This window comes from Mastigoproctus giganteus, chromosome 9 (assembly GCF_048544385.1).
Source record: "Mastigoproctus giganteus isolate SK-2022 chromosome 9, ASM4854438v1, whole genome shotgun sequence".
NCBI lineage: Eukaryota > Metazoa > Arthropoda > Arachnida > Uropygi > Thelyphonidae > Mastigoproctus > Mastigoproctus giganteus.
The window spans coordinates 232,779,069-232,803,032 of NC_143583.1; the positions used below are offsets into that span (position 1 = coordinate 232,779,069).

General features: G+C 37.8%; 1 long non-coding RNA gene across 1 annotated transcript in view; it reads right to left on the reverse strand.

Moving 5' to 3' along the window:
* LOC150081173 (uncharacterized) overlaps window positions 1–22,925 on the reverse strand; it is a 160,751-nt gene extending 137,826 nt beyond the window's left edge. Inside the window, exon 1 of the long non-coding RNA XR_016547385.1 lies at window positions 22,867–22,925. This is a non-coding gene — a long non-coding RNA (uncharacterized LOC150081173). The remainder of the gene's footprint in view (window positions 1–22,866) is intronic.
* Between the last annotated feature and the right edge of the window lie 1,039 nt (window positions 22,926–23,964).

Below are 23,964 nucleotides of genomic sequence, written 5' to 3' on the forward strand. Positions count from 1 at the left end.
TGGCGACCATTTTCCGATATATCAGATAATGGCGATGACTTTGCAAGTCCGTATTTTTTTTTTTTTTCTTCTTTTTCAAAGTTACAGTTGTCTACAATATTTCTTTTGGTGCTAATTGCATTCGAGTCATACGCTGCCACGTTTACCTTCTGATTTATATCCTAATACCCACACCAAGGAAGAAATCTAAACTTTATTGGACAGTGTTTATAGTGGCTTACAGGGAGTTTAACTGAACTTATCCGAGCATTTAATAAAATTCAGCAGCGATGCAAATATTTCGTAAAATATGAATTTATTCCTATAAAATACAAACTTGCTCTATGAAACCCATACGAATAATTAAAACAAATTAAATCCTGCTGATCCAAATCGCTTTGATTACTTCTGAATTAAAAATCTTATCGGGGAGGTGAAAAAAACGCAGAAAATTAAAATGTACGAAGTAGCAACAAATATGTTGAAAGAGAACATTTCGTGTAATTTAATTGTGTTCGATTTACTTCGACGAAAATTTTGGTAAAATCACGGAAAATTACAATAATTGTAACTTCTACTTGTATTACTTTTTTCCAGCCTTTTCGAACACCTGTTTATATAAAGTTAAGTTGTTTTTCCAGAGACGAACATAGTTTTCCATTTAGTAATGGGGAACTCGACGATCTACATTTTGTATATCCCACATACAGAAATATAGGATGGAGAGAAAATTTCGCCTAGGGTGAATTACGATCAATGACTCCGATATTCTTAGAAGATTTCGTATATTTTTATGAAGTGAAGGAATGTAAAAATTGTACAAAACCTTTCGCTACCGACATAGCTGACGGGGTCAGAGTAACAGAATTACTACAGATTCACTCACCGTGAATCCAAGTGATGCAACAAAATAAGCTCAACTACTCGTAAAATCACTCTAGTTGTAAACTCCTTTGGCACCGCGAGACCATCTCGAATTATAAAGAGAAATTCTTTGTTTGACACTGACATTACACGTTATACAGGGAGCACTTAACGTAAAAACTTTAAATAACACAAAACTGCAGTATACCATATTTGTGCAGAAATAAAATTGGCCATAACATATTTAACAAAAATAAAAGGATTTTACTTTTATATATAAAGTTAAGAATGAACTTTTGTATTACCCTTTGTTTTCTAAATATTTCCACAAAAAGAGCTTTGTCTCATGTGCAACAACTATAAATTGATGGAAAATTCAATATAACACAGATTTTGCTAATAAAACAAATTTTTATTGTTCAAAGATTTATAAACAATTGTTACAGAAGACTAGGAAACCCATTTACAATGGGTTTCCCAGTGACAAAGTTAAGTTAGCCTAACTTTGTCACTAGAAGATTTTTTTTTTTTGTTCAGGGTGCTCTTTCTACCTTATTTTTAAATAAATGCAATACAAGAATAGCATATTTATAAATCCAGCTATTCTTCTTCCTCATTTTTCTCTTCAACTTCTCTTTTCTGGACAAAGATGTATTTTTCGAAAATTACAATCTACAGAATTTCAAGTCGAATGCTAATAAGTATCGTCAGTCGTCACCCTTAATATCCATGCGCGATATTAAGTACTATAGGTTCTAATATTTTTCGTGTTTGGGATTTTTCATAAAGTGTCTTCCTATTTGAAATGTTACAGTACCCTTATTGAATACTGTACTTCATAATGCCAAAAACAATTTAAGATGCTATGTGTTGTATTCAAGATGTTTAATAGACATTTTTATTGCTGATAAAGGTAACAGACCTTTATCAGCAATAAAAAAGAAGCCCAAAAATCCTGAATCTTGCTTCAATTTTTTGAAAGTGTTGTATTTACGAGTATACCACTCACAAAGAAATATCTTTTCGTTCCATATTTCGCAACATATGATGTATTGCTTGGGACGAATATAGAAACCGGTGTAGACGAAATGTTTGAAGTACATGTACTGCATTATAACTGCCCAGTGTTGACAACTGACGGCCTCTGCTATTTCACTGCCCTAAAAAGTTTAAAATGGCGTCGATGAGGGACGAAGTTTGTGTACTGTCGGGTTAATTATAGCCTGGGGGAGATGAAAAGCCAGGGAATTTGTTTAGTAACGTTGTTTAAAACGAGGGGGCTCAATTCAAAATTTTTGAATACACCGATGTAGCTGAAGAGTTAATAGTCTGGTTACACTGGCGTTAACCCGAAAGAAATACTACCTTTCAACAGTTCAATTTGTTGCACAGCACAGATCTTCTTCAAGAGGAGTGTTTCCATTTACAATGGGTTTCCTCAGCCTGCAAGTTATTTTTTGGTACGGAATTTTTTCCCGCCACAATGTGCGGTTCAAAGTGTCTTGGTCAGTTAAACCTCGGGGGTCATGCACTCCCATACTCCATCCATCCATGTTCTCCTAGGTCTTCCTCTTCTCCTTCTTCCTGATGGTATCCATTCCAAGATAGCCTTTGGATATCTGGTTTCTTGCATCCGTTTTACGTATCCATACCATGTTAAATGATTTTCTTGGATAGTAGAAATAATATTCTTACAACGTAGATAAATTGTTTTTAACTATCGCTCTTTCCCGAGATATTGCTTAACCAGGACTTTACCAGCTCCGATTTACAGTAATATATTGCAACATAAACCGTGACTACAGATGACCGCAATCAACGTTATGAAAAATAAACGCACGCTGTAAGTAAACATGCTGCAAACTATCCTCGCAAATATTTAAATTCTTCTCTTTTAAGTGTATCGAATAAAGTTGGAGCGTTTGTTATTCGCATTTTTTGAACTCCATTGATTCTGCACGCAGAAATGTTCATCTCTCGTCAGCTCCCCGCGAATAAATAAAATAACGAAAACGAGGAAACTTTTTTCCACTCTGAAAGCTCTTTTAAATGTTACGCAGTGAAATTTCTTGGTGCACAGATTGAAAACTTGAAACTGATTAAGAACAGTCATCCTTTTATCATAACATTTCCTCCAGAAGCTGGAACTCAGAGGATGCTGCGCCAAATGCAGCGGATATCTGGCCGCCACGTGCGCAAATAAAACGCTGTCTAAACACGGATTCATCACCTCTGAGCTACCAATCCTCAGTGCTAATTACTTGGGAAAATCTCCGTTCTGTTCGCTCTTTATCAGCGCAGGGACAAGAGGAGGTTGTCACATATCGCTTTTTTCCTTTTTTTTTTTTTTTTTTTCGCCGCTGTTCTTCTTTCGCTGTTCCGCTCTTCTGTTCAGACTTAGATGAAGGAAAGATAACCTGTTTCGTCTATTAGATTACTGCCATTTTTTGCGACAATTTTCTGCTGTCGCGCTGCGCGCCATGAATTGCTCATCACATCTTCTGACTACCAGTCGTCTAATTCGTTTATAAGCTAATTTTCCCGACACGTGCAGCGGACAAATACGCCTTTTCGTCGTTATTAAATATCTTCTTAATCGGCAGACGACTGTTGATTCGACCTCCTCAACCGGTCCGATGCTGGAAGGAGGATTAAGTTAGAGCTCTCGCTGCTGTGGAGAAGAACGCTTCCTATCAGCGAAGGGATCACCGCTGTCACCTTCTATCATAAGCAAATTTCTCACCTCTCTCTGCAGCACCTCTAGGGTACGCTTGATTTACTAGACAGACCGCCTTTTGGCCTCATATTAGCTCGGCGATACGAACTGCCATAAAGCCCTTGCGGACTCTGGACCTATCGAGAAGCGAACTTCAACGGAATAAATAAATTTGCGCCGACTTCAAGCAGAAAATTACGCGTCGTTTTGAAAGCAGAGGAGAAGCGCGAGGGTGAGCTGATTTAAATTTGTTCTAGCTGTGGTAGGTGGAGAAGTACAGCTCGCTCGCCTTGCCAACACCTGCGCTTTCGATCAAGTAACACGCTGTTTACTTAAAGTTGTTCTTGCAGTCAGTCGGGGTATTCAACCGGTAACACCATGAATAAGTGCTTCAATCCCAATGTTCTCATCCCCCCTCCTTTTTCTGTCTCACGCGCGCATTGAAAGCTAATCAGAAAGAGAACTGAAAGTGACGAAGAAATTTTTAAATTTCGCGAGTATTTCTTTTAATAAGTTTTCCATTCAAAATTCCCTTGCGCCAGATATAGGAATAGAATAAGATTTTCATTTGTATTCATATTTCCCTTAGCCTTTTCCCATAAGTTCATATTCACATGTATCGAGCGGTCTGTTTAATAAATAACAAGAAATTAAGGAGGAATTTTGAAATGCAAACTATAATATACTGCTTATTAATGCAGTGCATTGTAGTTTGAAAACTTACATACTTTTTTAATTATTTTGCATCCAATGTAAAGAAAAATGTTGTAATGAAATTTCTAACTGCTTCTGCAGTAGGAAATCAAGACTCAGCTCCAAGCGAATATTTTGTGCGACTACCTCGTTTGAAGCTAATAACTCCACTTTCCCTAGATATTACTGTTTTTGTAATGTGGACTGTTTTCAATCAACCACAGTTTGCCATGGCCATTGCCACCGTTGATTCTACAATTGTTAAGGTCTGGGGCAAGCCAATCTTCGTATGTTAGTAAAGTTGGTGAATGAATAGGTTGTTTTTATAGGGTTTTAGGAGTATCAGCGACTAAGGCCATATTGCTCCGTGTATATTGTCTGCAAACTGCGTGTGTTCTGAGGTCGATTTTCTGTTTGCTGGAGAAAAAACCATGGTAGCCTCGCCTGAGACCGACTAACTCAACCAAGTTGTGGAACAGGCCGATAAAAGTTCCTCCCGTCATCGACGGGACTCGAACTCGAGTGTGTCGCCCGGTGTGCAGCGGACAGCGAACCTACCAACTGTGCTACCCACGAAGGCGAAAGAATGGGTACTGTGTACATTGTAATGTCGACCACTTGTCTTATCGTTAGGTGGGGGTACAACGTTAATTCCCTACAGGAAATCACAAAATAAGTACATGGTTCTCTGCATCTTATGCATTACCAGCAGGTCATGTGAGACCGGTATCAGATTTTGACGGCAGATAAAACTTGATGCCACGATTGTGAGGGAAGAAGAGGGAGGAATAACTTATTTTGTTGGGAAATGCGGCACTTCCACAGCGATGGAGGTGCTGCATTATTGCGCATCATTGAACACTAAAACATTTCGGTATTTCTGGAAGTGGTAAAAGCTATTTGAACACTTTCCAGGTTAAGTGAGCAAATATCTTCCATGCAGTGCAGAATCTTACGCCACATTGCCATAACTTTAATTCTTTGAAAAAAAAAAAAGTGAAAGGTGCGAGTTTACGCATGGGCAATCGTGCAGAATCTAACGAGAATTTTTAGATCATTCGCTTGGATCCTATACCAGGAAAGTGGAGATGCTATATCGACTCATTTAGTGTCCTTCGTGAATTCCACTGGAGAATTCTCTCCAACTGGCATCGTCTGCTAATATGTAGCTGATTCTTTCCCTCAAAATACAGAAGATGGATGCCGATATCTTTATCCACTCACCTGTGATTAATAAATAATTATAATAAAAGCAATTCTCTTCTGCACCCTGAAAGCAGTTTACACCTAAACAGTGTTTAATTAATTAATCCTATCATCAAGTAAGAACCAACTAGGATAACTCCATTTAACTCTCATCCAAGGAACTCTCTCAACCACTACCCAAAACTGTTCCACAAGTCATAAATTTGTGATTTGTATGAATTTTATGATTTGTACTCACTCTCTTGCAAGCATGTATATTTGATTTTCAAACAAAATATGGAACTGATTTTTCCAGCTCTGCGATTTGCACTGCCTGGCCAAAACATTAGAAACCAAATTTCAGTTCTTCCACTTGTCTGAAATTCATCTTTAACTCAAAGGAAAATTAATTTAACTAGGAACCAAAGGGTTCACATTGTAATTTTGAGCACCTGACACCCGATTTTTTGGCATTTTCAGGGTGTTTGCAAATGTGCAAGGTGCCCATTGTCTTCACCGTGTCCTTCCATCTGTTCGTATATAATAACTCGACTCCCAGTGAACGGATTTTCATTACATTTCATACTTAGGTCTTTTAATATACAGTATTTCAAAATTAATCATGCCTGATATTAAAATGTGCTAATACCAACAGATAATCGGCATTTTTTTTTTTTTTTAATATCAAGTTCTACCGATAAATAGAACTATATTTTAGGTGTTTATATTTTCGATATAAGGTAAATTTTCGATATAAGGTATTTGGATATTGAGGTAAATTTATTTTATTCTTCTACAAATTTCGGATATATAATTAATATCAGAGTATAATAAAGTATTAATGAAACCGACCATGAGGATGTAGGTAAACGCATGTGATTTGTGTGGAAATGGGGTATGAAAATACACCTTGTAGCGCAACGCAGCTTGGGGAGAATACAGTATATAGTAAAATATAAATTAAAAGTTATAGTAAGCGTAAAAGTGATAGATTGAGGGACCAAGAAACAACCCGACTTATAAGACATGAGATAAATTAAAATCGACAAATAAGGTAAGAAACAGTTTGAAACTTAAAGACGGCTGAAAAAAAAAAAAAAAAAATGTATAAAGAATTAATGATGTATAAAGATCAATCTACTGTAAGGTTAATCAAAGTATAGTATCAGAGTGACGTAAAAATATTAAGAAATTTAATATTAATGGTTAAAGAAGAAAAGCAAAAGTTTAGTATTATTATTTTTCTTTTTTAAATTTAGTACTACCTAACATCATCTCAAATTCTCCTCTATAGTCGACCCTGAGAGATATGTTTGGAAGATCTTTTGAAGATTGCATGATCTGCCAACATAAATCTCCTTTAATTTGATGCCATCTCTAGACCGGAAATCTAAAGGTAGATTTATGGAAATGACCTGGAGTGCTGGGATGGAGGTAGTTTTGCAAGCTCTTGTGGATCGGAGGAGAAAGAGACGTTGAATGCCATTAAGTTGGTTGGCGACAATGATTCTCTCAATCCTACGGAGCGAGGAAGGGGGCACCATACCAAACAATCGGGAGGAAGAGCTTGAGAGTCCTACCCTTAAGTCCCCAGTCTGTTCTGGTCACGCGGGCCAGCATGGCCGTGTATTTCTTGTCCTTAATATAATCGAGCTGTAGCATGAAGGATCACTTATGATTGAGGAAGACGCCAAGGTATTTAACAGTTCTCTGCATTCTGATATATGTGCCTTGAAGTCGGATGATGGGTGGTCTATGGATATGGAAGGTACCTTTAATTATAATGGCATCATTTATATAGTGTTTATTAAAATAATATTCTGTCTGTGAATCAGTCGCTGGCCGTTAGATACTCATCCTCCGTATTTGGTGGTCACGGACTCAACTCCGGTCTAATCAAGAAGCGTATGCTACGCACTGCTGCTCCTACCTACGGAGGCACCCATAAATATTGCATCCCCTGCATCAAAATAAATCTTTGTTTAGTATAATTTTACTTATAATTATACTTATAATTATAATTATACTTTTTTCAGTATAATTTTTCTTATGAACGATCATTCACTCTGTACAAATCTCAAATCCATCTTCTCAAGCTTCTTCCATGCAAAAGAGGAAGTCTGGTTAATTAATAAATAGTCTTTTAATAAAAAGACTTCTTCGCTCTTTGTCTCATAGAAATTTGTTTCTGATGCATGCCTTTTCTACAGATACTTTTCCATGGGCACTGTTCTTTTTAAATGGGCTTCTATAATTCCCCCTTCAAAACCAATTCGAACATGTTCCGCAATCAGTCAACGTCCATTTACTGTCCATCTTCAAACTCACAGAACCAACTTCTCTTCTTCGTCCTTCAACTTCTGTTTTCTGGAACAGCCTTCCTTCATGTGTATTTCCAAAATTTGCAATTCAAGTATCTTCTGTCTTCGCATCCATGCACGGTATACCTTTCATTGTTCTTATACCTTTCATGTTTGTGGTTTCCATAAAAAAATAAATAATAAATAAAACTTAAGAATGGAAACAATTTCAATTAAAAATATCTGGGTGTAAACTAAATTCAATTTAAAAATACCTCATCATGAAATGTACGAAACTCTATACATCATAATTTACAGGAAACAAGCATTTACGTTTAAAGTAGAAAGGAAAGTGTAGAGCTATTTTTTTTTTTTTTTTTTTTTTTTTATAGATTGATTCAAACTCCCGTACTCAATGTACAGTGAGGGAAATTGTAAAGGTTATCCTTGCAGATCGAACACAAATTGAACAAAAATAAATAATTGTCTTAAAAGTACTTTTCATGAAGACCAACTAAGCTTTGCGCTAAGAAAAATAAAATAAAAAATAAATGAACTGCTCGTAATGAGTCCTGTGGTTTTAATGTCCTTGCTGTTTCACCCGAGGGGTATAGAGGGGAGAAAAAAAGGGAAAAAATGTGATTATCACTTAAAATAAGCTTACACCGTCATGGTAAATGAACCGTTTAATAAATCAAATTAATCCGGGCCTGGCTCGTGTCACACGGGACCACAGTTTCGAATAACAGCGTATCTGCCAGCTACCACCTGCCACTTTATTTCGCAGTAAGTGGGTCTGTTTAACTCATAACCCGTATGGCGTGAGGGTAGCGTTCGTTATCAAAAAAGTCTGGGTTTTATTGTCACTCTTAATGGCTTTCCCGTTTCGGCTGGAAATCCTCCATTTTTGTTTGCTTTTCATATTTCTTTATTCTCTATTATTTCCATAATTTATTTTTTGGAGGGCATTGGAAGGGAGATAACTTATTTCTCTAGGCTGACTCGTTCAGTCTTCTATTGCATATTGGAGTATTTTCACAGCTTTTCAACACGAAGTTATCGCTGCATGCATCTTCATATACGCAGTTGCATACTAATATCCATCACATCGGTGTTCATATATATGGTTTACACACTAAACTTAATATGATTTTACGTTCTTTTCCAGAATGTGCACCTGTACAGATTCTCATAATCAGATTGCTTTGTAATACGTTTCCCAAGATGAACTTCAATAATTAAGGTCCTTGCACCATGAATTAAAACAAAGCCATAAAATCCGAAAAGACTGACTAGAATAGGCCTAGTTATAAAAGGTCATCAGTTTAAAAAAAAGTTAATGGCGTGCTGACGCTTTTCTCATTCGAAGAACTAAGGGCCATTGAAAGTTTAGTTTATGCGATAAATGAATTTAATAATCAAATAACAAATATTTCTTAAAGGATAACTTATGAAACAACTAACAGCCATTGCATATACTATATGCAATGGCTGTTAGTTGTATATAACGATGCCCCCGTTAGTAAAGCAGGTTTCATTTTATTACACGTGTTAATTTTATTGCCTAAAATTAACAAGTCATTTTAACTGCCTTTGTTCCAGATCAGAATGCAAGTATGTATCTATATTGCTAAAAGTTGGATAATGATAAGACGGAGATAACTCTGATAAAAATGACAACTGAACATAAGATGATAAAATTGAAGCACTTAGTCCGTAAAGATTCAGTTCATTTACAGGACCTAGACCTAGATTGATAACTAAGATATAGCAAATATAGCACTGGACCTAGATTAATAACTAAGATACAGCAAAACAAGTTTTCTATGAGTTTATTAAACTGGAGGTCATCATTTCTTTCTAGTGACATAAACTGTACCGAGAAATAGAGAAAGGTTTATAAAAGTTAGAATCACGTTGCCTACAAAATTACAGATAGATATACGTGCCTTTGTTGTATTAATAATACTGTGATGCCATCTATTAAATTACGCGCCTAGTTAAATTACTACCCAGGGTGAACGGTAACAGTACAGTACAATAGTTATAATTACTCTCCTTCCACACCGTGTGGAAAAGATTTTCATTTGAATGCTCGTCAAGGCGGAAGGACTTTTTATAGTTCTTTAACACTGCAGCTAAGTTAGTCGGTTTCGGACGAGAGTTTCCTGATTTTCATCCACATGCAATTTATAGACAAAATACACTGACGCCTCTCTAAATCTTAAATACGTTGACGTAAAAACAAAACAACAACAAAGATGCTATTACAAATTTATTCTGTAAGCGCTCGCAACATTGAAACACCAGAATAAACATTACGTTTTGGGATCCAATAATGACATATTGACATAACATTAAAGGTTATTTTAGTATAATACTTGTATCTGTTTTCAATGCAAATTCAATAATAATCAACAACTGCAAAACTTAAAAGATTGGGGGACAAATTTTTCCCAATGAATCGGCAAATCAGTATAATTTATAGAAATACTGAAAACATCAAATATTCAACGTATAGAATTTTATATGGGTTCTGCGGCAAACTTAACACAGAATGCTGTTATACCGGAGTTTACAGGGATCATTTACAATGTTTATGAGTTAGAATTGGATTAAATTTATAGAACAAAGATTTACAGTTCGTATGCTGTAGCAGCACCAAGCAGTATTAGGCGGGAAGAGCAAAGCTGTCTAATGAACAATAAAAGTAGTTTACGAGCGTAATTCTAGATAACCACAATAAATACAACGTATGGCACCACCATCACACCACAATGTAAACTACGCGGAGATGGGGGGGGAAACCCCTGGTGCCGTTCGACCCTAAACACACTTTACACCTGAGCGGGTCCAGCATGGAACTCGACGAATCGCAGGTACTTTAGAAAGGGGAGATACTGTAATATGCAAATAGTTTCTTGGGCGATTACTCACACTTAGAAGGGATGTGAGTGGGCTGACTCTATATGAACAAGGCTATGCCTCTATATTATCCGGCGATATTTTTATACTTTAAAAAATGAGTTAAGAACTGATACAATATTAAGTTGCATGCTTTACAAATACGCTATAACAAGAAGCTTTCAAAGCAAGGTATTTTCATCTATGGTCTGGTGTTTATACTGTTAGTGTACGACACACTAACAATATAAATACCAGGCGGTCACAGACAATACAACACAGTAAACCGGATACAATAACGTTCAAAAATATACATAATTAATTAATATTTTTATTGGTAGCAAACTTATAAAGGTAAGCGTCAAGGGACTTTGCAACTTCAGCATTTTCCTGGGGAGGAATCAATGAGCAATATGCAAAGGCCAACGCCGCTGAATCTGTGACAGAGAAAATGTTTACTCCTCCTCCCCATGACCAACTGCCTGCTTGCGAAGTCGACTATATTCCTCTATGTGAGTTGTTTCGCTCGCTCTCCTTCAGTCCTCTTTCTTGGCAGGGACTTGTAGTTGCAAACAGATAACTTGTCAAAATAACATGACATGCAAGCTTGATAGAATTGCAGTAAGGCGGGCGGAAGCTCGCCCTGTTTAAAAATATTCTTGGGAAGCTTTGTACATAAAATAACAACATGTGATGCGTTAAAGAGGTTGGAAGACCTAAAATATATAACTCCTCTGTCTGTAGCGGATTCCGACACAAAGCCTTACTTGGATGTCTTCCACTTCCTTTCCAAAAGGGTCCAACTTTGACACAAACGCTGCTAACTACTGCAATTTACTGCTTCCATCAAAGTCGCAACTTTCAGCCAATCCCTACTGTCCTAACAGGCACGAAATCGAAAACGAAGGATCTGAATCCTCCAGAAGCAATGCATCTTCGAAGCCAAGGAAACTATCGTCCAGGAAGATCAGTGTGTGCGCAGCATATCCGCCCCCCTCGTTGAAGATCAGTGCATTGCTAACTTATCTGCTTGGCTAATGGCTTCTCTGAGCGTACCAGAAGGTGACAATCATCGGGGACTTCATTCTGCCCCTGCGATCTATAGGTTTATTCATTTATTCATTTTCAGGTTTGGGGAGCATTTAACCCATCGCATCTGATTCAAAAGGTCAGGAAGACTGTATACGATCCTAAATATTAAATATTTAGGAAAAGTTGTTCTCTCTAATGCGCAGTTGGCTCCATAAAATCAGCTCATATTTAATCCAGAAAAATTGAAATATATGATCTTTAGAACTAAAAAAATCCGCTAAATACTGATTTCGAAATAGTGTATAAAGAAATGCAACTGGAAAGAGTGAACGAAACAAATTCTGGGAATCTGGCTTGAAGATAAGCAAAGCTTGGATAAACAAATGATCACTATAAGCAACAAGACTTCGTCACTTCGGGGAGTCCTTTCTCGAGGCTCTACTAGGGTATATCCTTCCCTTCTTTGATTAGGTTTTCTCATTAATTGAGCCTCGCCTCACCTATGGAATTATCTCATCGGGTAACCACCTGCTAAGAAAACCTTGAAAAATCAACTCCATTCTCAAGTGATGTGTGCGTTCAATTTTAAGCATTCCTGGAATGTCAGCACTAGATATGAGGAAGTGGGACGCCATAGCAATTAAAAACTGCTTTACAAAGTTGAAAAGGTAATATTTAAAGGTAATAAAGGTTTAATTTTTTTTATAGTAATGCAAGGAGTAAAGACATTTGAGCTTTGATTGCTTTAATAAATGGATATAATATGGCAAACGGAGACATGGGGTCATCCAAAGATACGGAAGGAGAATTTTAATTATGGAGAATATAGCGTGTTCAGGAGGTATAGGAAGGAGGAGGAGTCCTGCTTCTTATGAAAGAAGCTCTCTAAAAACGACCAGACTGTATACAGAGACTGATCAAGTTCAGATGGATGCTGATTCTGTGTGGTGCAAGATCGCGTGCAGTGGAGGGAAGTGAGAGTCAAGGTATGCCACAGACCAAACGATTCTGAATAGTACGATAAAAATCTCTATAGGTAATTTGAATGGGCGGCCAAGTTTGACTGCTTCATTATGGGCGACATCAATCTACCTTTTATAGATTGGAAATCGTGGATAGCCAATACACGATGGGGAAAGATTTCAGAGCAATATGGATCATTGTTAAGTATTTCAACATATCAGAGAAAGTAAAAGGGTGAGAAAGGCTATCATATAACTTGGTTCTCACCAAGGATCCAAACTTTGATAGTGCAGGAACTAATAGCAGATAGTGATTACAATATCATAAAATGGTATTTTCCAAAGATTTATGGGGCCAAAGGAAAAGAGGAAGGGTGTCAATTTGAATATCGGAGACTACAGGTTGATGGATTTGTTATTAAAGTGTTCAAGGGGAAGCTACAGATACCTTTGTTCCAGTGCAGAAGTTGCTCAGAAGAAAGGGCACGGGTTTGATTGAAATACGGGAATTCCCTACGAAGTGTGTGTAGCTAGAAATTAAAATGGTGAATAAGAAGCTAAAAATGGTGACAAATAGTTCTTTTCCCAAGTGAATACAAAAAGGAAGAGAGAGAATCAAATAGATTCCTTACTTAATCAAACTGGAAAAGTCATGGAATGCCCAGCAGAAGTGGTAGACGAGTTGTATAGGTATTTTGTAACAATCTTTACAGGAAAGGCCAATTGAACCATGGGGAATTAGTGGCAAGGAGTGATATATCAATTTTGGATAAATCCTTTAAGTGATATTATCCATCTTAGAGATGAGTATATGGGGAAATTACTGAAGTTGAGTGAAGGTAAAGCTCCAGGAGTATATATGTTATTATTCTAAAAAGTGCCCCATACGAGTGCATCATCCCGTTGAGAATGTTAATGAGGTCATTCGACTTCGAAGAGATCCCTCTGGACTGGAGAAGCGCTGTCTCCCCAATCGACACAAAGCAGGTGCGAAAGACGGGAAGAGCAATAACAACCGAGTTTGATTTCAGTCGTGGCTAAGTTAATAGTCTCTGATTAAGGATACAATGCTGTTTAAGGATACAATATATCTGGACCGGAATAGTATTCTTAAACGATCAAAGCATTGGTTTTTCGTGTAGGAAACGACTTGCCTGACTAATCTAGTTCAGTGTTGGGGCTACTTCTGGTTCTTATTTAGCTTAATGACACTGATGTAAAACTTAAAAACTCACTCAACATTGATGAGTGAGTGAATGAGCGTAAGGAAAATCGCCAGTTTCCTGATCATTCGAGGTTAGGAAGGATGGCTAAACCTAGGACCAGGCCATCTGCTTCAAAATGACTAGGATCGATTGCACAAATGGTCCAAAAATGGCAAATTTAGTTCAATGCTTCTGAATGTATGGTTTTGCAGCTAGGGAACAGAAATTCAAGGGTTACTTATGAGCTAGGGGAAGTGGAACTGGAAGTGATCCTGGAAGAAAGACTTAGAGGGTTATGATTCAGTTAGACATGAAATATTCCACACAACGTTAATAGGCGGCTAAGAAGGCACATGATGTTTTGTCTATGAGACACAGGACTTTCACAAGTAGGGAAAAGGATAACTTTCTTCCTTTGTATAAGAGGGTGGTGATTTAGAATATTACATTCAGGTCCGCAGGCTGACCTGACTGTTATTTTATGGATTATTTCTACTGCTCATGAACGAGTCATCTACATTTTTGATGTATGCCGACGACATACAATTCGTCGGCATAAGCCTTTCCAACATTTCCCCAGCCGCTTCGGATGTGATATCGCATTCTACAGTCCTCAATAAGTATCTCTCCTCATCCTGCGAATATATCCCCTCTTTGGGTTATATCGAAAAATCGAAATACTCGCATATCTTCTCTCCTAAAGCACAATCAGATCGCCAAATCCATATTTCAGGACACGTTCTTGCCCCCGATCAGTCAAATCATGGGGGGGGGGGTTCTTATGGTGAAAAACCTGACCTAGAAAGAACAGATCCTGAAACTCCGCTCAAAAGAGTTGCAGACGTTCTGGGTATTGGAATTTGACCTCTGTGGATCTCAATAAAGTAACAGAAAAATTTTTCCTATTATTTTAGTGGATCAGGGACTGGCATTGGAAATTTGTTCTACCCCCCCACCCCAAGCCCAGCTTAGAAACATTGGGGTCTAGAATTACGGGTCCTAAAGTGGACCAACAATTGGGCTCATCTGCTTTATACACTGAAAGGACAGAATTCAAGTGATATCTGGGTAAAGGGACGCTGTCATCCCTCTCGCTAGTGAATGAACCCACCGCTTGGCAGGTATATAGGTACACATTCACGTAGACGGTAATTCGATGATCGGTATGGATAAACGTCGCGAGTTAACCGGCTTTGAAAGGGGGATGATAATGGGTGCCCGACGCATGGTCACTCTATCGCTGAGGTGGTACAGAAATTGCTCTATTCCCGTTCGACAGTATCAAGAGTGTATCGGGAATACGCCATTTCCGGAATAACATCTCATCGCTGTGGGCGGAAAAGTGTGGTTGATGAACGTGGCCGTTGACGTCTGTCTCGCATTGTTTCAGCCAACCGGAAGTGCATTATAGCCTTAGTTGCTAATGCGCCAATAAAACCCCCAACCCAACCGGAGAGCGGCTCAAATCACCGCCGACTTCAAAGACGAAGGTGCCAGAAACGACTCCACCAAGACCATAGACGATCATTAGCCGCAATAGGTTATGGGAGCCGCCGACCCACCAGATCTCCATTGCTAACACCAAGGACACAGGACTCTACGCCTGAACTGGGCTAAAGAACATTGGTACTGTGGACCTTGGATGATTGGAGACGGGTCTCCTGGTCCTATGAGTCCCGTGTCTAGTTATTTCGAGGGGACAGGAGGGTGCGTATCTGGCGGAAACTGCACGTAACTATGCACCAGTCATGTCAAAAAGGAACTGTTCAGGCAGGTTGACGGTAGGTAATGGTCTGGGACGTGTTCAACTGGCACATGTTGGGACCTCTGGTACGTATAGACGCATCTCTGAACGGCCCAGGTTATGTGTCCCTCCTAGAAGCCCAGCTGCATTCCTTCACGGTCATCGTGCACCCACAGGGCAATGGACTCTTCGAACAAGACAATGCGCCTCTCTGCAGAACCGTGGTGAACATACTCTTCGAACATGGTTCGAAGAATGCGACGGAATTATAAACAGTGGTGCAGCAAGCATGACTGCAAATACCTGTGCAACGCTTTCGTGAACTAGTGGACTCGATGCCTCGCAGTGTGACTGCATTTATCCTGGCAAATGTGAGCTTACCTGTTACTGTGTAGATGTCCCATGATTTCTGTCCACTCAGTGTACTACCTTCAAACCACAGCTCTGCAGCAACCTCCGCTACACGCCACTTCATCACTTAGCATATGTGCGGAAACTCGAAATTACTCTAAATCTCTGCTCCTCTGTTCACGATACCATCAATATCTTGGTTGAGAGATCCAATGCAAAACTCTCTGAAGTCCTCCTCGCTCTGTTCAAACCTATAGATACTCTCAACCTTCAAGAGGCACTTTCCTAACATTATCATCGATTCTAAATTCGTCCGGTGTTGATGATTTGTAGGTTAAGGACTCGGCCTACACAGACAATAAGCGCAAACCTTTGTTCAAGTGCCTGCAACATGCTTTTAAATGTCACGGCAATTAATTATGACTGAAGAGTGAGGTATTATCGTAGTGTTCCTAATAGATATGGATTAGTTCAGAATGTATTAACTTTAATTCAATGTTGCAGTATATAATTTTATTATTATGTATAGAGCAATGTTTTATAGCATGTATAAAACATTGTATATGCACGTATGTTAGCTTGTTATCCCATATCTACAAGTTGTTCACAAGGGTCATTACTAACAGATTAGAAAGAATACTTGATGAGAATCAACCAAAAAGCAACCTGACTTTAGGACAGGATTCTCAACTATGGATTACCTTCACGTAATATCACAGCCAATGGAGAAAGCAAATGAATATAAAACACCATTATGCCTGGCATTTGTGGATTATGAAAAGGCATTTGACTCCATACAGCATAAGGCAATGTTTAGGGCACTGCAAAGACAAGGCATAGATACCCCACATATTCATGATTTTGAAGAAAACATATGAGAGTGCTACCTCCTTTATTAGACTAGACAAAGACAGTAGGAAATTTAAAATCGAGAAAGGAGTTCGACAAGGAGACAATATCTCCGAAGCTGTTTACTGCTGCCCTCGAGGAAGCTTTCAGAAGATTAGACTTTTCGCAGAAGGGAGTCAATGTGAACGGAGAGTACCTAAACCATTTACGATTTGCAGATGACATTGTGGTCATAAGCCACGATCCCAAAGAATTAGAGGAAAATCTTAAATCAGTTATGCACAGTTAGTAAGGATTTTGGACTAAAGATGAATATGGCTAAAACAAAAGTAATGATGAACAAGTATGCCACAGAAAGGGAATTAATGATCGAAGGAGCAGTAATTGAAAAGGTGGAGTCATATACTTATCTGGGACAAGTTATTAGCTGTAATAATGATAAATGGCTGGAAGTCAAGAGAAGAATACATTTTGGATGGATAGCATTCAGGAAATATAGTCACATACTGAAGAGCAATATCCCAGTTTGTCTGAAGCGTAAAATAATGAACCAATGTATACTCCCCACCATGACTTATGGAAGTGAAACTTGGGAACTCACCAAAAGAATGGAAGAGAAGCTGAGAACTACACAGCGAAGAATGGAACGAATTATATTGGGAATCATACTGTTAGATAAGAAGAGAAACACATGGATTAGGCAGCAAACTCAAGTAAAGGACATTCTTATCAAAACTAAAGAACTAAAATGGTCTTGGGCAGGAGACAGCTCGAAGACATGATGACAGATGGACTAAGAAAATAACAGAATGGTACCCAAGAGGAGCTAGAAGAAAACCTGGAAGACAAAGGCGGAGATGGATAGATGAAATTCATGAGTTTGTGGGTAGTAAATGGATGGTCTGTGCTCAAAACAGAAGGAACTGGAAAGTTACTGGAGAGGCCTTCATCCTGCAGTGGATTGAAAATGGCTGATGATGATGTTATTTTATTTCATTTCTAGTGGAATTTTACAGTAACATTTTTAGATTACACTAGTTGTCAATAATTGGAACGATTACGTACCGACCACCAGTAAAACCAATGACCTGTAAAATATTTTTTGCGAATAAAGAATTTATTATAATCGTTATGTGCAGTCTATTTCTTGTAGTGGTAGTGAAAGAGTCACTCAAAGAGGATCCCACTCTGTACAAGTTGAAATACATCTTATGAGGGTATGTTGACATCAACAGTAAGCCCTCACTCAGCGACTGAGCTTTAGTTTTCGAAATTTTAATAAATGCTTTAAGGCTATGGTATTATGATAGGAGCAAGCCATATTTATGAGCCAATCCCTTGGGTAAATACTTATGACTATATACTTATATCCTCGACAAGGTGCGATTATGCTATCCAAGTACCAAGACAACTCCAATATTCAAAATAAATATTGATGAAAAGCTTCACATACAAGGAAATACGCAAATTAAAAATCGGATCGCTAAAGTCTTCAGGCATTATTCCAAGTCAAATTAAGACTTGTCTACACTCTTAATGTAAATAGCTGATAAAGCAGCATTAATTTCCGCTTTCATGTAAAGGGAAATACTGTGAAAATTGAGTCCTACTTCCTACTGAAAGCTTCACGTGGACGAAGAAGTGAACTTTTCGACACACTTCATCCACTCACACAGATCGAGATTGTTTTTTTTGTTTGTTATAATCATTTCGATGTCAACTTTCGTATAGTAATGCGAAGCCCAATATCGCCAAAAGCACACCCAAATCTCGAATTTTTCTATTCGCTTTCTGGCAAATTTTGTTCACATAGTCATTGAACGTAACGAGAAACTTCGTATCGATATTCCTAAAAACGAATCAGTATACCTATAATACCTTGACAACGAACGTACACTACATGATAAAATAATATTCACGAAATATTATGTATTGCTTCTGAGCACAATAAAAACTCGCCAGAATATGATGGAGTTGTATCAATTTCAATTGTCAAAAATGAAGCACGCTGGCAGATTTAGTCAGGGGCAGAGTTGTGTTTAAAGCGTGATACAAAAATTTGATTTTTTCTTTACTGAGAAATTCATAAAAAATCTTTCACCGACCAGAGAAATGACTGACGCTATTTTAAAACAATTTTGTAATTTTCCAATGACTCTGAGAAGAGTATTCATACTGTTTTAAAGTCATTATTACCAGCATTAATTTCTTATGTTTTCTTGAAGAGACCACCGTATTCAGCTCAATTACTAGATATGTTTCTGAACAGGGGTAATTTATTAACCGCTGTAATTAATGCCGAAGCGATCTTTTTAATCCTGACAGCGTTCGTGGATACGTGAATTCTGCGCTTCGATAACCCCAATTTATTTACCCTTTCTAATTAGGCGAGCAAAGTCATGGCAGCCTGTGACCCTAACGAGGGAACATTTAGATCGTTGACATATACTCCGACCATAAAACGACATCTGGAAAGTTAACACAGTCAGGAAAAAAATTGTGAACAGTCAGAGGAGCATACCCCCCATCAACACTTTGCATGGGTGCACATCTGTGCATTGTGCACACGTCAACTGGTTGATAAGCTGGCGATCGTGACTTCAATACTCTTTATCGAATTGGATTATTTGTGGTCGCCCTCCGAGCAGACAACTGTTATTAATACAAACAAAAAATGCATCCTTACCAAATGAAAAATGTTTTGGAAAGATGGGCTCATTCACTGACATTCATTTTAATTCCTGTTGTTTTTTTTTTTTTTTTTTTTCTTTCCCCCATTTTTTAACCTCGTAGTTCGGAGGATTAAAATTGTGATAATAATACCGAATATAATCAGAGACATAGCCATCACTTCAAAACTATAAAATGTGGAGGACTACATTAACAAGTTTTATAGTTAGTTCACGAGAGGAATGTTTTCTGTGAAAGGACTACGACCGGCAATTGCATGTTCGCTACTAGCTATTACTCTTAATTACGGTGTATAGCCTCAGACAATAAGTACCTCTCAGATAATAACTGCCGGGTTAGACTTATTTAAACCTACTACCTGCGATGGCTCCAATTATAAACACTTTTATAAGTCTTCTAAGAAAACAGGTTGTCCGCATCTGTCACTTGACACATTTACTACGGCGCCGTCTATCCACAGTCTGATCGCTGTTTGTCTGTCTCAGTGACACTGCAGACACCAGTTTCGTTATAACTAGCTTGTCAGCAAGATTTAAACCTACAATATGCCTTCAAAAGAGATGAGTAATAATTAACAACTGTATTGCGGCCTTTATTTCTTCTCCAGGTTTCCCACCGGTTTTTATTCATTTGTTTATTTCACAAATGTCTTTTAAATACATTATTAATGGTTGTTGATTATTATCCATTAGATATCCTTTAAATCTCATTATAAATATCCCAATCTCTTTTAAATATATTTTTCATAGAGATAAATCCCATCTTTCTTACGTTCCTTCCTTGTCTTTCATTTCTCTATTCGAATTTCTGAAGATGCATTTTTCTTCCAGATGAAAATGTTCTAATTAATATTATGAATGGGAAATACTACCCCGCTAGCCTTAGAGTAAGCGCTACTCTTCCATAGTAACTAGCTTTCTTGAAAAGGGTATGAAACTGAAGAAAAAATTATAATCGTTTAATTATGCGGTTGTCAAATTAAGAATGTCTACACCCTTAATTAATGATTAAGAGATGATAAAGGGAATGAAAACTAATCTAATCAAATGATTAAGAGATTGAGGACGGGGGTGCTGAGTTAAGTTATTATAGAAAATCTGTCAAAGTAACTAAATGTATGAGTCATCAATACGTCTATTGTGTGGATGTGCTTGAAAAGCTAAAGTTTAACGGCGGAAAATCGTGCATCCCTTTCTGAGACCAAATTTGCTCGCTCTGAAAAGCTCATAAAAGTTCCGTCCATACATACTAGAAGTGCTTCACTTCATTTGGCGAAGGGAGTAGAATACAAGGTCCTTACGAAATCCTCTTTCAGATGCGTGACATATCCAGTGGAATGAAGATCAAACTTATGTTTATTCTAACGTTTTATTCAACCAAAAGTATCCTATTCTTGAATATAAACGAAAGTTTTCCATGTGGCGGAAGTAAAAAAAAAAAAAAAAAAAAAACTTTTGAAACTTCGAAATTTTAGAAATCTCTCAAAATTTTCACATCTGACAATTTTAGAAACGTAATGTAAACAAATTTCGACTTCAGGCCCTCTCTGGCACGATGTCAATTTGCAGGCGATACAAGATTGGCAATCAACCAGCTCCAAGAGCTTTTTCAGGAAGACAGAAGGACTTCAGAGATGGTACGAAACGTGGCAGCCATTTTTTTTTTTTTTTTTTTTTAAATGGATAAAATGCAGGGGCTTACACTTGGGCAACAGTAACCCTAAAATAACACACACACACTTGGAGGTGGCGGGGAACTGAAAACAGGGAAATTTGGCACGTTTAGATGGGAAAAGAGACAGGATGGGGAATAGCCCGATCGCTCACGAATATCAGTCACCGATATTAATATCGCTGATCATTTCCTTCTGTTTCCTCGCCTTAAGCAACATGCATCTACTTTTCTTGCATCATTTAGACGTTTTGTTCAACCAGTATAATACTAACACCCTTCAGGAAAACATTTCCTTAACAATATTGACAGTGCAATCAGCTGCGCAACACTGGTTCTACCAGTGTAATGAATGGCGCATTCTTTAAACAGGCGTTCGAACCCCTCAAACGTTTAAAATGTTTGAATGGTTATGAAAATTGTGTTCAGAAATAAATTCTCTTTGTAAATGCACCAAATATTTTCCGTAAAAAGTTCAATATTAGATTACATTTGTAAATGCACCTAATATATGAGACGTAAAAATTAAGTGTCTTTTTTTAAATGAGCTTATTTTTCCGTATTTCCCTTAACGCTTGAAAATAAAACAGTGGAGGCCTTATTAATAGTGCTCTAACAGACCTCCTGTGTGCTACTTCGCAATCTTCTTTGCAATCACGCAGCCAACTGATATAAAAAACCCTTATTAATTATGGGCTGTTGTTATTAATGATTTTTGGAAGCATTGACTTACACGACATTCCTCCGTTGTATACTATACCTGTTCACGGTACATTTAATGAGGAACCCGGAATAACTCATGGGGAAAACCCCTCCCTCTCTGCTTGAGATCGGCTAATACAGCCCCAAGTGAAGAGATCTTTACAAATTCCTCCACACAGACAGGACTCGAATCAAAGCTCTCCAAACGAGTGCCAAGTGGAAAAGAAAAAAAAAAAAAACATTAAAAGAAGGAACTTTACTATTCTAGTGGAATATTATAACTAAATTCACTAACAAAATCACGGATTTTGTATTGTAACTCACAATTTCTAGAAGACATAAATACCAACTCTATCTTTAATGGAAGCATTCTGGCTTACTTTCTTCACAGACAAAACTAGAATCTCCGTATGGAGAGGGAGAGTTCCGAATTGTGCTATACCAAATATATCAGTACATTATACAACGATAAATAAGTATCTAAACATGTATTGATGCATACTCTATTTAAGAAAGGATTTTATTTGCATAAAAATTCTCGGTACATGTCTGTTATCCTTCCGCCAGTAATTAACGACATCACCAATTAATGAAACATGAAATAGAAACAACCACCGGTTATTGGGTTGCATAAATATACACTGATTAGGTTAGTTTACGTTAGACATACTTGTAACGTACACTGGGGAGGATAATAGACAAGGACTGAATTCGCTCATTTTATAAATTATTTTTAAAACGCTTCATCTTCAAAGCTACAGAGGATTTAAACCCCCCCCCCCCTATTCCCTTAGTTACGGCCACTGCAAGTAAGCCTGTGTAAGTGGTTTAAGAATTTTTCTGTCGTACCTACGTATTTGGTGGCGTGGCAAGTGTATTAAAGTTTCTAAATATTTCTAGATGTACCTAATAATAAGCGAAAGTGGATAGGAATATCGAATAAAGGCCCGAAAGCAACGAAACAAAGTTTATATAAACACACGCGCCTATTTTCTATTTCAACTGTTATCTACCTTACCTTCCAATGAAATGCTCAAAACGACGCCCTGTCCTTGAAGATTCCTCAACACTTCTCATCATGACGCATTAAAAAATTCTGGATATTGTTGAATTTTGCTGGCATCGTACACGTTGGTGGATCACTTCAACGTTTGCTAATGTTGGTTGTTGTACAAACGTTGGATTTCAGATGATCCCACAGGTAAAAACCGAGCGTGTTCAGGTCTTTTGAGCGAGCTTGGCAATGAGGCCTCCACGGCCTATCCACTTAGCAGAGAAATGCTCAGTTCTGACTACTTGACTGAATGAGGCGGAGCACTGTCGTGTATTAAACACATACGATGACGGACAGCAAGAGAACACGCATCTGGTAAATCATTTCTGAGAAAAAAAAATCGAACAGTATCAAATAAAAAATAAAAAGAATGGAATAATTCGGGCTAATATTCCAGGCAAAACAAAACGACTGATTAAGCAGTCGACAATAAGTTCTTCCCCTACATTAATGATAAACTGATGATGGTGACTTCACGTGCAGATTTTCTTTTACTCAGTCGTGTGTTGTGAAAACTGATCCTTCCCTTTCTTGCAGCACAAAAGAGTACAAAAAACTGAATTCAAAAATTCAACTTCAGTAAAGCTTTGAAATATTTGAACGTGACACGGATTAAACTATTATTTTCGCAAAATTCATCACCGTTGCGTGTCCCACGTCCTTTGATGCTGCCGTACCTCCGGGTGCTGTCACCAGGAGTCCTCCACGCATTTCTAAACCAACTTAACAGTTTTGGCACTGATTGGCCTACCACCCTCTGACACTAGCTTCTTGAATGCTTCTGTATCTCCAAGACGCTAGTCTATTCTCTTAGAGGTCGTATCTGGCAGACTTTTCCACGTGCAGAAGTCTGGCACGTTACACTTGGCAAATCCTACGTGAGATGGGTGTCAGTCATTTCTTAATTTGAATAAGCCTCTGTTCTCAGTACAAATGCACTCGCTCATATAACAGCACAAAAACTATTATGATTCCCTTTACCTTCTCACTCAATTGCACTTAGAACTGATTTTACGGTGACAAGTTACGATTACGAATGGTAAAATACCGTTTGCAAGTGAA